The sequence below is a fragment of the Hibiscus syriacus genome, unplaced genomic scaffold (genome assembly GCF_006381635.1).
Source record: "Hibiscus syriacus cultivar Baekdansim isolate YM2019G1 unplaced genomic scaffold, ASM638163v2 tig00111210_pilon, whole genome shotgun sequence".
Taxonomy (NCBI): Eukaryota; Viridiplantae; Streptophyta; class Magnoliopsida; order Malvales; family Malvaceae; genus Hibiscus; species Hibiscus syriacus.
Window position 1 is genome coordinate 2,737,840 of NW_024063021.1, and position 13,789 is coordinate 2,751,628.

At 31.4% G+C, this 13,789-nt stretch overlaps 1 long non-coding RNA gene across 1 annotated transcript; it reads left to right on the top strand.

Annotated features, from left to right (window-relative positions):
• Positions 1-989: 989 nt before the first annotated feature.
• Positions 990-2,258, top strand: LOC120156002. The gene is made up of 3 exons (XR_005519023.1): positions 990-1,356; positions 1,434-1,467; positions 2,103-2,258. It is a non-coding gene; the product is annotated as an uncharacterized LOC120156002 (long non-coding RNA).
• Positions 2,259-13,789: the final 11,531 nt, after the last annotated feature.

Consider the following 13,789-nt stretch of genomic DNA (forward strand, 5'->3'; position numbering starts at 1 on the left):
CACCCTAATCGGTACATAGTCGATTAATTAATGTCTTTGCAATGAAATTTACAAATTCGATTTTAATTTGATTTATGATCCCCAACAAAACAACATATGAATTTTACAATATTCAAAAGCACCAAAATAGATTAAATTAAAATTACAAAACCTTTAGAAAGATAAAGAATATTCGATTATTTAAAAATATTGAGACAAAATCTTAGATAAGTTCTAACTACCTTTTCTCGAAAGATTTAAATAACCGAATATTTTCTTTTCTTTCATTCCCAAATTTTAAAGCATTGAATCAATTTTTAGGTGTCACTAATGGGATAGACTTCTAGTTTAAAATTGTCAAAAGCGGATATCTAATCAGTTAAGACCACCCACTTAAAACAACTTTAAATTAAAAGGATATTACTCTTAATTCAATTATGTAGTAGTATCGAGTTGTGCTCATGAGGTTAACATGCAAAGTAATTCAAATTCAATCCTAAACCTATATGCATCAACATTTAAGGATTATATATATACATGTAGATTATAAATAAATACATATCGAAACATGATGTAAGCAATTTCACATACGATTAACATTCACAAATAACATTAGATACCTAATTAGCAATCATTACAGAACAAGTAAAATGAAACGACCATGACATGAAATAACTTATATATATATATAAAAGAGCTTTATAATAATTAGACAACCAACATCATACCACATATAAGATATAAAATCTAATATTAAATATAATACAACATATACACGCAACATACTAAATATATTTTAATGTAATTACAACCCTATGAGCATTAACAAGAACATAAATGTATGCTTAAAAACATAATGAGCTAGAGCATAATAAAATAAAATAAAGACATTACCAACCACATCTCAAATCAAAGACCAAATTGTATTGAAAGTAAAAACGGTTGGGACCCTTATATAATAAGCAAAGTAATTAAAAAAACTCTACCCCTTTGTCTTATGTTAGCACAAAAACGGAAGAATCCTTAAACAAGTTAAAAAAAATAAAACCCTAAAAACATATTATTGTTAACATTTCTTCTCTACAACCGTTTCCTTCTCCCTCTACTCTCCTTCTTCCCCTTTCTCTTCTTCAACATAAACGATTGCCATGGTCTGAACCAAAGCCACCAGACTGAACACAACAAGCTTGAACCGGTGCTAAACTCTAACTGAAATACACTACATGACGATCCCTAAGAACCGAGCCTCCACTTCTCCCTCTATTTCTCTCGATCAATTCCTCTCAAAGGCTACCCGAAACCAATTGTTCGGCCTGACCACTTAGCCTCTCGGCCTTGAAGACCATCACTGCAGTCATGGGAGCCTACAACAGTAAGGTAAGAACCCAACCTTTATTTATCTCTGTTTTTTTAAAGCTCTTTCCTAAGCATTCAAAAACCGTCCATGTCCTCAGGAACCCACTGCTCGCTAACACTCGACCGGTTAAGGTAACCAAACTAAACTTTTCTTTCTTTACTCATATTTGTTTCGAAACAAAAGCACACACCTCCTATTGAAAATCGAAAATGAACTTAAAAAATACCTCAAGAAAATTGTTTAATATTCTGATCTTTGTTATTATTTGCTTTGCTTTTGTTACAGAGAAAAATCAGGAAATAAACTCCCTTACGTACCGCTTTCCAAAACAAAGATGGAGAAAATTCGAAAAAACCCTTTTACAATATATTTCCCTCTCCTGTTGTTGATGAACTCTGTTCCCCCCTTTTTTTTCTTTGCTTGCTCCTCCACTCTAATAATCAGTTCCTCATTTTTGCTATTTTTTTATGACCGAGATCCCCTTCTTTGTATTTTCCTTCACTGAAAAATCGAGCCTTACCCCCCTTTGATGCATGTTTTCTGTGTTCTCTCCTTGATGATGCATTTTCTCCCTTCTCCTTTCGAATGGTCACCGAGTCCTCCCTTTTATTTCTTTCATTCCACCGAAAGCCTCTTGTCCTTTTCTTTAATTTCCTTGCATTTGGTGTGACTTTGATAGGTTTAGGTGAAATTAGGTTGGGAATTTGTCTTTGACTTTGTGGCTGATTTGTTTGTTTATTTTGCTTATGTTTTGTTGTTGTATCAGCTTCAATGGATGGCATGATTGGCGCGAGTATGGATCTTCTCGGTGAGTGATAGCAACACGTGGGAGGCATTGGCTTGGCGTTGACTTAAACCAGATCAAGTTGCTGGGTCTAATCCGGGTCTTGGGCTTGAACCGGGTCTTGGGCTTGTTGTAATTTGGGTGAGGTTATATTAGGCTTTGGCCTGCAATTGTAAAATAAAAAATTAATAATAATAATTATTATAATAATAATATATTTAATATTTATAATATTTTGTAAAGCTCGGTCAAAAATGGGTGTCTACAGATGGTTTACAAGCTAAGGACAACAGGTGAGTGCAAATTTAATTTGTACTTATATTATCAAAGGAACATTGGCTTGCGATGAGCTAGTGACGGAGTTACTATGGTAATAAGTGACCCCTAATTGCTATGTGATTTGTGGTTTATGCATACATGTGCATTTGGTGAGTTAATAGAATTAGTGAATAAACTAAAAATGCAAATTGGTGAAATCTGCCTAGATTTGTATTCTAAACAGTAAGTTTACAAAATCACCATAAATTCTAAAAAATATTAGAGGTTGATATTTATACCATTGGGTTTGTATATCAGTCTAGTTTTGTTTAAAAGAAATGGATATTGATTTCGAGTTGTATACAAAAGATATGAATTTTTAATCAAGGATAAGTCAGAAAAAAAGGTAGCAGATTGTACTCAAAAACAACTTCTATAAGTCAACTTTGAAAATTCATCATAAATTATACAAATTGAACTGGAAGTATTTATTTATATGGTTGGATTTTTATTTAAGCCTAGTTTCCATTGGTATAAAGGAAATCATTTTTAAGTGTATATTAATACATAATAATATTTCCTTGAAGGTAGTGCAGACTACCAAGATATGAAATTTTTGGAATTTAACCAAATCGAAAGTAAAGGATTAAGTTGAAGCTTAGTGATCCTTATATTTTGACTTGTTTGTAGTATCAAAGTGAGGGCAAGGCATGAATATCATTAAACACGAATGTTTGCTACATCATCGGGTAGGACTTGCGATAAGTCTACCTTATTTATATTGACATGATATTTATGTCATTTATCTTATATTTGGCATATTCTAAATATGTCAAAGGTTGAATATAAAATGCATTGATCACTGGTTGTTAAATATGATTTTTACCACGAATATATATATGATATTTATCATGAATGATATTTTGGGTATGAACTGCCCAATGTTAAATTATGTTAATATACTTTGTCATGGATGGATCAAATAAATATAGGATATATGCCCAAGCATGTCATTGAGGGTTTGTAATATTGATGGCATACCATAGAGTTCAGTAGTTGTAGGTTTCAGTACTATAGTGTGCAAGGACACTTAGTGCAGGTGGTGGGCACAACCTTATGTCTCATATCCAAATCAACACTAGAGTGTAAACCTAGTGTAGGTGGTGAGCATTACCTTATGTGTCATATCCATATTAGCACTAGAGCGCAAGTGCAAGTTTAGCACTACAGTGAAAATATTTGACTCGAATATAGGCGTCCTCATAGGTTTATATTTAGGGCTATGGTTTATTGGTTAATAAATGATAAACATGTGAATAAGCTTACGAGCTTATGGAATAAATGGCAACTATATTGGTAAGAAATTTTATATCTGGTTTATATCTTGTTGATATATGGTAACATGGTTGGAATGCAGGTAAAGTGATCATAATGCATTTGAATATTGTTACTCATTTCATTTATGTGTTGCATTGCTTTGAATATTTCTATGATTACCTCATTAAGTATATACTTAGCGTGTGATGATTTTCATGCGTAGGTAAAAGAATGTGAGAGGAGTGAGGAGCTGAGTTTGGCATCAATCACCGACGAATATTTTTAGGTAACAGTGATGACATCCTATCACGTTCTAAAATTTCTAGCTGACATGTATACGAGTAAGAAATGTCTGCAAATTATATGTATGGGTAGTATTCAATATTAAGTAATTGGACTTTAAGTCATATAGTTTTTAAATTTTTTTATGATATGAAAAAGAATAGAATTGTCCAGTTGATGCCTGAAAACGGATTTTAAATAGAGGTCAAAATATTACTATATTTTGATTTTATATGAAAAATTATTTTACAATAAAAGTTAAGAATTGTAAACTTTTGAAAGAAACAAAATTTTACTAGTTTTCAAATGTAGATTATCTCATAATGTTTTGTGACATCTGAATCGTGTTCAAGGTTGGATACGGGAAAAGGGTGTTACATTTATTGGTATCAGAGCTACTAGTTTAGCCGATTCTGGGACTAAACCAAACTTTTTTTAGTTAAAAAGTATGTACATGTCACTAGGATGTCATTGTTACTAATTTGGTGTTTGTAAGGTTCGATTGATGATACTCCTTACTTATGAAGGTGAATAAATCTAGTGTATGTATAAGATGTGTGTAATCGAGGGTTTTAAGAACGTGACCGAGCAAGAGGTTCAAAAATAAGCTAATAGTGATAGTAAAGTACTAGCTATAATTCTCATGTTTAGTCTAATAAGATGATGCATCGACACAGTAGGAAGTGTCAATAAGAGTTTAAGGAAACCCTCGTTCATGCATAAGTACAATATTAATTAAAGAATAGAACATTCTGATAGAATTGATCCTAAGTAACATGTGTGCGACTAACCCTTTAGGCCATTATGCGAGGGTGAGTCGTATTTGTAGACAGTAACTGTCTGGTAAGGATTCAAAGTGTTGAGTTTTAATGGACTTGACAGAATTACCTTTAGAAGATAATTTTTAGAATGGATTGATTACCCCTACCATGTCACAATGAATTATAGCTTAAAACGATTGATCTTAAAGAATTCGAAAGGTTTTGAGATATTAGTGGTAAGGAAATAAAGTAAATTTGTGTTCTAATTTGATTTTAGCAGTAACTGTCACGAAGTTATTACTATAAGCTTATCAAGCCTTCTTAGTCAATGCAGCGGATACTCAAACTTTCATAGTTAAGTTGGAAGATATTTCAACTATTTGAGAGTATCCAAATGTATATTTCCAAAAGTTACCTAGATTATTTCCAGGATAGAGATGTTGAAAAGAAAAATAGTGCTACAAGGTATTGCGTTTATTTCTATTACCTCGTATTGATTAGCTTCGATTGAGCCCAGAGGCTTAAAAGGCGTAGTTATTAGAATTGTTAAGATCCATTATTTACAAGACTAAGCGTGTCATCTGGGACGCACTAGTGTTATTGTGAAAAAAAAGATGCGTCTATGTAATTATGCATGGATTTTTGTTAGTTAAATATGGTAATAGAGAATAACAAGTGTCCTCTTCCAAGGATTTATGATATATTCATTAGTTAAAAAGGTGTATTAGAGTTTCCCAAGACTTGTCTTCAATCTAAATATTATTAGATAAAAGATAAGGAAGAATATCTTCCTAGGATTGTTTTCAGAATTCAATACGGACACTACGAGTTCCGGTAATGTCGTTTGGTTTAACGAATGTTCCTGTGACATTTATGGATTTAATAAACGAAGTATTTCAGTTATACTTGGATTAATTAGTGGTAGTGTTAATTGGTGATATTGTATCTATTGTAAGACCAAAGAAGAACACGATGCATATCTTTGTGTAGCTCTTCCAACTCTTTGGAAGAAAAGTGGTATGCTAAGTTGAAAAAGTGTAAATGTTGGTTGTCTAAGGTTGTATTCCTTAGCCATGTAATCTCAGTTGAGGGGATAAGAATACACTTCAAGAAAATACAAGTCATAGTCGAATGATAAAGTCCAAAGAGTGTTTTCGAAATTCGAAGTTTCTTGGGAATTTGATGGTTATTATCGAAGGCTCATAAAGAAATTTTCGGTTATTGGCTTCCCTCTGACCAAGCTATTGAGAAAAGGAACATTAGTCTTTTGGACTGATAAGTGCCAATAAAACTTTGAGATGTTAAAAAGAATATTGACTTAAGCTCCAATGTCAATGTAATCATAATATGGCAGAGTATGTGATTTATAGTGATGCATCTCATAATGTTTTAGGATGTGTTCTCATGCAAGAGGAAAAGTTAAGGCTTATGCTTCAAAGAAACTAAAGAATCATGAAAGAAATTATCCGACTCTTAATCTCGAGTTAGAAATAGTTGTGTTTACTTCATTGATATAACGCCACAACCTATATAGTGAGTGACACTATATCTATACGGATCTCAAAAATCAAAAGTATGGGTTAACTCGAATGAGTGAAAATAGAGGAAATGGATTGAATTCGTTAAAGAATGATGATGTGCTTATTGACTACCATCAAGAAATGCTATGTGGTGGTTGACACGATAAAGTCGAAAGACATTTCTGTTGTGGGAGTTTTGGATACATGATTGTTTTTAAAGAAATATGGTTCTTTGATTGCATAATTAAAGTTAAGCCTATGTGGTTAGATCGAGTAAGGGATCTTCAAAGGAAATATGAAAATTGGTGTGCTTGCCAAAGATAAAACGAGTAGAAAAAGTTAAAACCAAAGGCCTGGAAGTTAAGTCTGATGGATGATTATATTATCGAGGAAAGAGTCGATATAAGTGGCAGATATGAAAGAAGCTATTACCAAATTGGTTAAAATAGAGCATCAAGTGCCTTTCTGGATTATTGTAACCAATTTCCATTACTTAGTGGGAATAGGAATGAGTTACAATGGACTTTATAATAGGTAAATATTATTTAAGATAATCTCAAGATAGATGTCGATCAATAAAATTTTTATTCGGATTTAAAAAGAAAAGAGATATTCTATTAATGTGGTGATCAATGATTCTTAAAATATCGATCAGGTCCTTCTCATGTTATCACAATGGAGGATATTAAGATTCAATCAGATTTGACTTATGAAGGAATTAGTACTTATAAAAGTTTGTTAGAGAAATCAAAAGTTGAAAAAAAAAGCAGTATCCTTATCTTTTTACATCAAGTACCAATTAAAAATTTAAGGACGAATTCTCTTAAGGGGAAATAATTATAACATCACAAAATTTTGGTTAGTGACCAAAATAAAAAATTTGAAAGTTTATAAGCAAAAGTTTAAAGTTTAGAAAAGTTTAAGAACCAAAAGGATAATTTTTAAAAGGTTAGGGACCAAAAATATAATTTTAAAAAATTAGGTGTTTTGACCCCATAACTGAATAGTTCACCCCCAAAAAGAACGTTTTGGTGGGAATCAAATTTTTGATCAGGAATTTATGTTAAAGTCCGATAAAATTCGGTAAATCGGATTAAATAGAAATTTTGAGAAATTGAAGGATATTAAATTAAGCTTACAAATATTATTTCCACATTTTAAATTAGTGGAAAATAATATGGATCATTGGAATTGAGAATTATTTTTCATGTTCAATTGGGATCGTTGGATTAAGGTGGCAAGACTAAAATTTTTGGAAAGTTGCATGGATAAAATGGTAAAGGGTATAATATTGTGTCCATCTTTGAATTTGGAAATATGATAAGGGTTATGTGGCTTAGTATGGATGTAAATATGAGGATTCAGTAATGGTGAAATTGTCATTTAATATTAAATGAATTTTAGATTCATTTGAGCTTAATAAATGACAAATTAACATGAAATTACTTAGAAATTTCATGAGACAAGCTCATCTTCAAGCTTTCATTTCGTGCTCCCATGAACTAGGTAAGAAAAATTTTATTTTTCATTTTAAGCAATTTCTTTTGGATTTTGGATCGAGACATGAAATAGAAAATTATTCTATTTGAAAAACGCTATCATTTGGTACCATTATTGCATGCTAATTTTGCTTGAGTTCAATGATCCCAAATTCTAGGATTTATGTTCATAGTAGGGTTTTAAGAATTGATGATGGATTTTGAGGTTATTGAGGTTGTAAATTCATTTCCAAGCTTGATTGATGATTAAAATACCTGTACATGTGTATGTAAGTTTCGTCCTAACCCTAAATTTAGGGGAAATATGTCATTTGATGAAATTAAGTTAGAGGTTTAATTATAGAGGCTTTGAAATGTTGAATAGAGGTTGATTTCATGCTTGAATTGAATAAAGTGAAATCATGAAACCCTACACTCTTGATATTCGACCTAAGCTTTAAGAAGTGAGGAAAATTATGGAAAATTTATGTAAGGATTGGAAATGAAGTAGGAAGGATTCTTCATGTCTCAGAAAGTTATAGGGACCTTTTTATAATTTTATAAACATTAGGGGGCCTATTTGGAAATTATGGAAAAGTTGTGGGTTAATGTGTAAATGTGAAATAGTTGATGTACTATGATGGAAATTAATGTTTGAGTGTTGAAATTGAAGTTAGGATGTGAAATTGGGTTATTGTGGGAAGTTGGTAAAACTTGAGGTTCAAATCACAAATATGGAAATATTATGTGAAATTTGGATAAAAAGAAATTTGATTGTGCAATTAGAAGTGTTAAGGTTAACATTTACATTGTGACATAGAATTATTATCGAATGAGCATCGAAAGTTTTTTAGGAATTTATTTTCTAATGTGTACACATGTTAATAAGATTCTAACATATGATTTGAATTTGTATATGTTTTGTAATCATGCTCATTTAGACTGTGTGATTGAAATCAAGATCAAATATTATTAAAGCTAAGGAGAAGCTTAAGGATGAAATGTGAATCTCTAAGGAAATTTAATGTGTACAAGCTAACGACACCAGGTGAGTGCAAATTTAATTTGTACTTATGTTATCAAACGAGCATTAGCTTGCGATGAGCTAGTGATAGATTTGCAATGGTAAGAAGTGAATCCTAATTGCTATGTGATTTGTGATTTATGCATACATGTGCATTTGGTGAGCTAATAGAATTAGTGAATAAGTTGAAAATGCAAAATGGTGAAATATGCCTAGATTTGTGTTCTGAACAGTAAGTTTAGAAAAGCATCATAAATTCTACTTAAATTATTAGAGGATGATATTTATAACTTTGGAATTTTTTATCAGTATATTTTTTAAAAGAAACGTTTGTTGATTTTGAGGTGTACACAAAAATATATGAATTTTTAATCAAGGATAGGTCAGAAAATAGGGCAGCATATTCTGCTCAAAAAAGCTTATGTAAGTCAACTTTGAAAATTTATTATAAATAGTACAAATTGAACTAGAAGGATTTACTTATATGGTTGGATTTGTATTTGAGTCTAGTTTCCATTGGTATAAACGGGATAATTTTTAAGTGTGTATATTAATATAGAATAATATTTCCTTGAAGGTAGTGCAGACTACTAGGATATGAAATATTGATAATTTTTGGAATTTAACCAAATCGAAAGTTTAGGTGATATGAACTCGATTACGGGTTTCGAGTCATATACGTTGTTGCCCGATTGTGATTCTAGTAAGAAACTCCGCAGTTCTTGAAATGATTCTGAAAGTGCAAAATTAATATTGTGAATATGAGATAAACAAATAAAGAATGAAATTGAAAAGGATGTGGATGGATTTGAAGTGGTTTTCAAATGAAAGAAGTGTGGTGGTGATAACAGTTGAATGGATGTAACGAAAATGGTGGAGGATGGTTGTAGTCGATTAGGAGGATGATAGAAATTTAAAGGATCGATTGTGACCCGTTGGCTATATATAGCTAAGAACCAACAATATAATATGATGGGATCGATGTGGAAGAGGATGAAATGTGACCCACAAGCTATAGATGAGCTAGGAACCAACATTATAATAAAATGAAATGGAGGAAGGTTTCAAGACTGACAAGAAACTGAGAAAGTTCTAATCCAAGAACTAAAATGAAAGCAACCTTTCAAAGAGTTTATTATGCAAAAATTTCTAAGTACAAATGCCATGGAGGTGCCTATTTATAGTGTTGATAGGCACCATATGAAGAGTTTTTACAATTAAAATAAAACAATCACCTAAATGCAATTTAATTCAATTAAATGACTTGTCATTCTTCTTATCCTTTGATGGCTGGCCATGTAGATTGAAAATGGATGAATTAATCTTTAATTTGAGATAATTCCATCCTTAAAATCGTCCAAAAAGGAGGGGTGACTCTTGGGCTGCCTTGCTTTTATTGAAAATGAAAGAAAAGAGGATAAATGAAGTCATAGGATAAATGTGGACATCCTACATGTCCAAATCAGCTTGTCTCTTAAAATTCCTTGCTAATTTTATCACTTAATTTGGTGATTAAATGAAATAAAATCAGCCTTCATTACTTGTTCCATGGTAGCACGTGAATAGCCTTCAAAGAATGATAAGTAAGACTTGAATAGTTGAATTATGAAGGATTGAATGCATTGTCTCTCCAAGAATATGAACAGCCTTGAAAAGATGAAAAGAATTAATCCTTGAATTTCTTTGAATAGAAGCATTAAGATAGCCTTCAATTGCTTGTCTCTTGGTAGAAGATGAAAGGACTCTTCCTTGGCTCAAACTCATCCAAATCATCCTTGTATAAAATTCCCGTAATGAAAATTCCAGCTTGCACTCTCTTCAGTAAATTGATCATATCTCAAGCTCCCGCTATCGGATTGAGGTGATTCAAAAGGCAATGGAAAGCTAAGAGATAGAGGAATAATGTCCAATGGAATTTTGGACCCAAACATGTTTGTATCGAATCCAGAATTGGAAGACATTCTGACTTATATTTTTACATCTGGTGAGACTGTTCAGCTTCCCTCTTGCACCTAGACACAAAAGTAAGAAATGTTTAAGCTTGAATAAAATAAAATAAAAACATGTTATGAAAACATATAAAGAGCTAGTTTAAATAATGAACCAGTTTAAATGAATGAACTATTTTAATTAGTGAACTAGCTTTATTGAATGAAAGAGGATACTTAAATGAAGTAGCTTCATGAAAACCTACATGCGTTGATGAACTCATGCTTAACTGATGTAGCATGCTTATTTATTTATGCAACTTAATGTCATGCAAATTTACTAACACTCATGCAAATTCATGAACAAGTAAAAGATAAAATCATCCCTTAAACTTGGTTGTTCCTTCTTCACGTCTTAGCCTTGAGTATGATGGTGGAGGTTCTTCTTTTGGGTTGAAAAAGGATTCTGAAAATCTAAACTTGGTTTGAAATTCCCATATTAAGCTCGAATAAACTTCTAGAAGCTGCTCGAATAAACTTCTAGAAGCTTCTCGAATGTAAACAACTTGCCTCGATCAAATGGTCTCAAGGAGATTGCAGAAAATGATATAAGGCGCATAGCCGGTATCACGTCAAAAGGATTAAGTTAAAGCTTAGTGAGGCTTATATTTTGACTTGTTTATAATTTCAAAGTGAGGGCAAGGTGTGCATAACATTATACATAGATTTTTTCAACATCATTGGGTAGGACTTATGATAAGTCTACCTTATTTATATTGGCATGATATTTATGCCATTTATTATATATTTGAAATATTCTAAACATGTCAAAGGTTAAATATAAAATGCATTGATCACTGATTGTAACATATGATGTTTATCATGAATATATATGATATTTATTATGAATGATATTTTGGGTATGAACTGCCCAATGTTCAATTATGTTAATATACTTTGCCATGGATGGATCAAATAAATATAGAATATATGCCCAAGTATGTCATTGAGGGTTGGTGATATTGATGGCATGCCATAGAGTCTAGTAGCTGCAGGTTTCAGTACTCTAGTGTACAAGGACACTTAGTGCACGTGGTGGGCACAACCTTATGTGTCACACCCAAATCAACACTAGAGTGTAAACCTAGTGTAGGTAGTGGGCACGACCATATGTGTCATATCCGAATCAGCACTAGAGCATAAGCTTAGTGCAGGTTTACCACTACGGTGCATATATTTGACTCAAATACTGGGATCCTCATAGGTTTATATTTTGGGCTATGGTTTATTGGTTAACAAATGATAAACAAGTCAATAAGATTATGAGCTTATGGAATAAATGACAAGTATATTGGTAAGAAATTTTATATTCGGTTTATATCATGTTGATATATGGTAACATGGTTGGAATGTAAGTAAAGTGATCATAATGCATTGAATATTGTTACTCATTTCATTTATGTGTTGCATTGCTTTGAATATTTCTATGATTGACTCACTAAGTGTATACTTAGTTTATGATGATTTTCACGCGTAGGTAAAAGAATGAGAGGGGAGTGAGGAGCTGAGTTTGGCATCAATCATCGAGCAATATTTTCAGGTAACACTGATGACATCCTATCGTGTTCTAATGTTTCTAGCTGGCATGTATACGAGTAAGAAATGTCTGCAAATTATAAGTATGGATAGTATTAAATATTAAGTAATTGGATTTTAAATCAGATGATTTTTAGATAGTTTTATTTATGATATGAAACAGAATAGAACTGTCTAGTTGATGCTTGAAACTGGATTTCAAAGAGAGGTCAAAATATTATTATATTTTGATTTTATATGAAAAAATATTTTACAATAAAAGTTAAGAATTGTAAACTTTTGAAATAAATAAAAATTTACCAGCTTTCAATAGAGATTGTCTACTAATGTTTTGTCACATCTCTGACTCGTGTTCGAGGTTGGATACGAGAAAGGGGTGTTACAGTCTAAATGCCAAAGCACGTGTAATGCATATACAAGTAAATAACTAATGAAATAAGGTAAAACTCCCTTTGAATGATCATTGATAAACATTCATGATGTGAGCATGTGTTGAAGAAGTTTGGCCATAGGCAGGATCACATCAAAATCTGAATATATATTTTCCTCTAATAATACCATATATTATAAAAAATTTTGTTTGGAATTAAAAAGGGAAAAATTAATTCAAACATTATTTTAGGTAATTTTAACATTAATTCACAAGAAGAGAATATTATGCATTATAGAAAATTATGAGAATACACATTAATATAAAAGTAGAATATCATGCATTAGTGGTGGATATTTTCTAATTTTTCATAAGAACTTTCTAATAATCCCCTATTTAAATCGCGTAAACTTAGAAGGTTAGAGACACATTCAAACAAAAATTTCTCTACTCTTAAACATTTTTTTGGTGATAGAAAAAAGCTTGTTACAATTCGTTTAGAACTGTAATTGTGCTACTACGTTACTCGTATTGTTGTTGTATATTGGGAGACAGTCGATCAATGTTTCTCCAACACCGTAGGAGCGGCTGAATCTATCTTAAGGAAAATGTGTAAACAGTCCTCAATAACTTTGTTCATTTGATTCCATGACTACTGATGAATAAATGATTTCTTATCTCATTTTTTCATTCAATTACTTTATTTTGCATATTATTTTACTGGTTCTTATTCTTCTCAAATCTAGACCGTCTAACATTAAAAACAAAGAAAAAGGAAAAGAAAATTTTCAATATAATAAAGTAAAGAAAAAAGAATATCGACGATCGAAGTCCAATACTAAAACTAATGTCACCACCTGCCAAACAAAGATGAGAATTAAAATGAAAATACATGAGATAATATGATTTTAAAGGCAGCGAACAATCAACCTTGCATGTAGCTTAATTAAAATGAAAATACATGAGATAATATTATTTTAAAGGCAGTGAACAATTGACCTTGCATGTAGCTTACTTTTAGACTGTTAGTCTTGTGAGATGAAAGTGTTTTAAGATATTAAATTTTTCTCAATGATACATGCATGTAGATTTCTTTGTTCATCAATTTATTATTCATCACTACCAATTTAAGCAT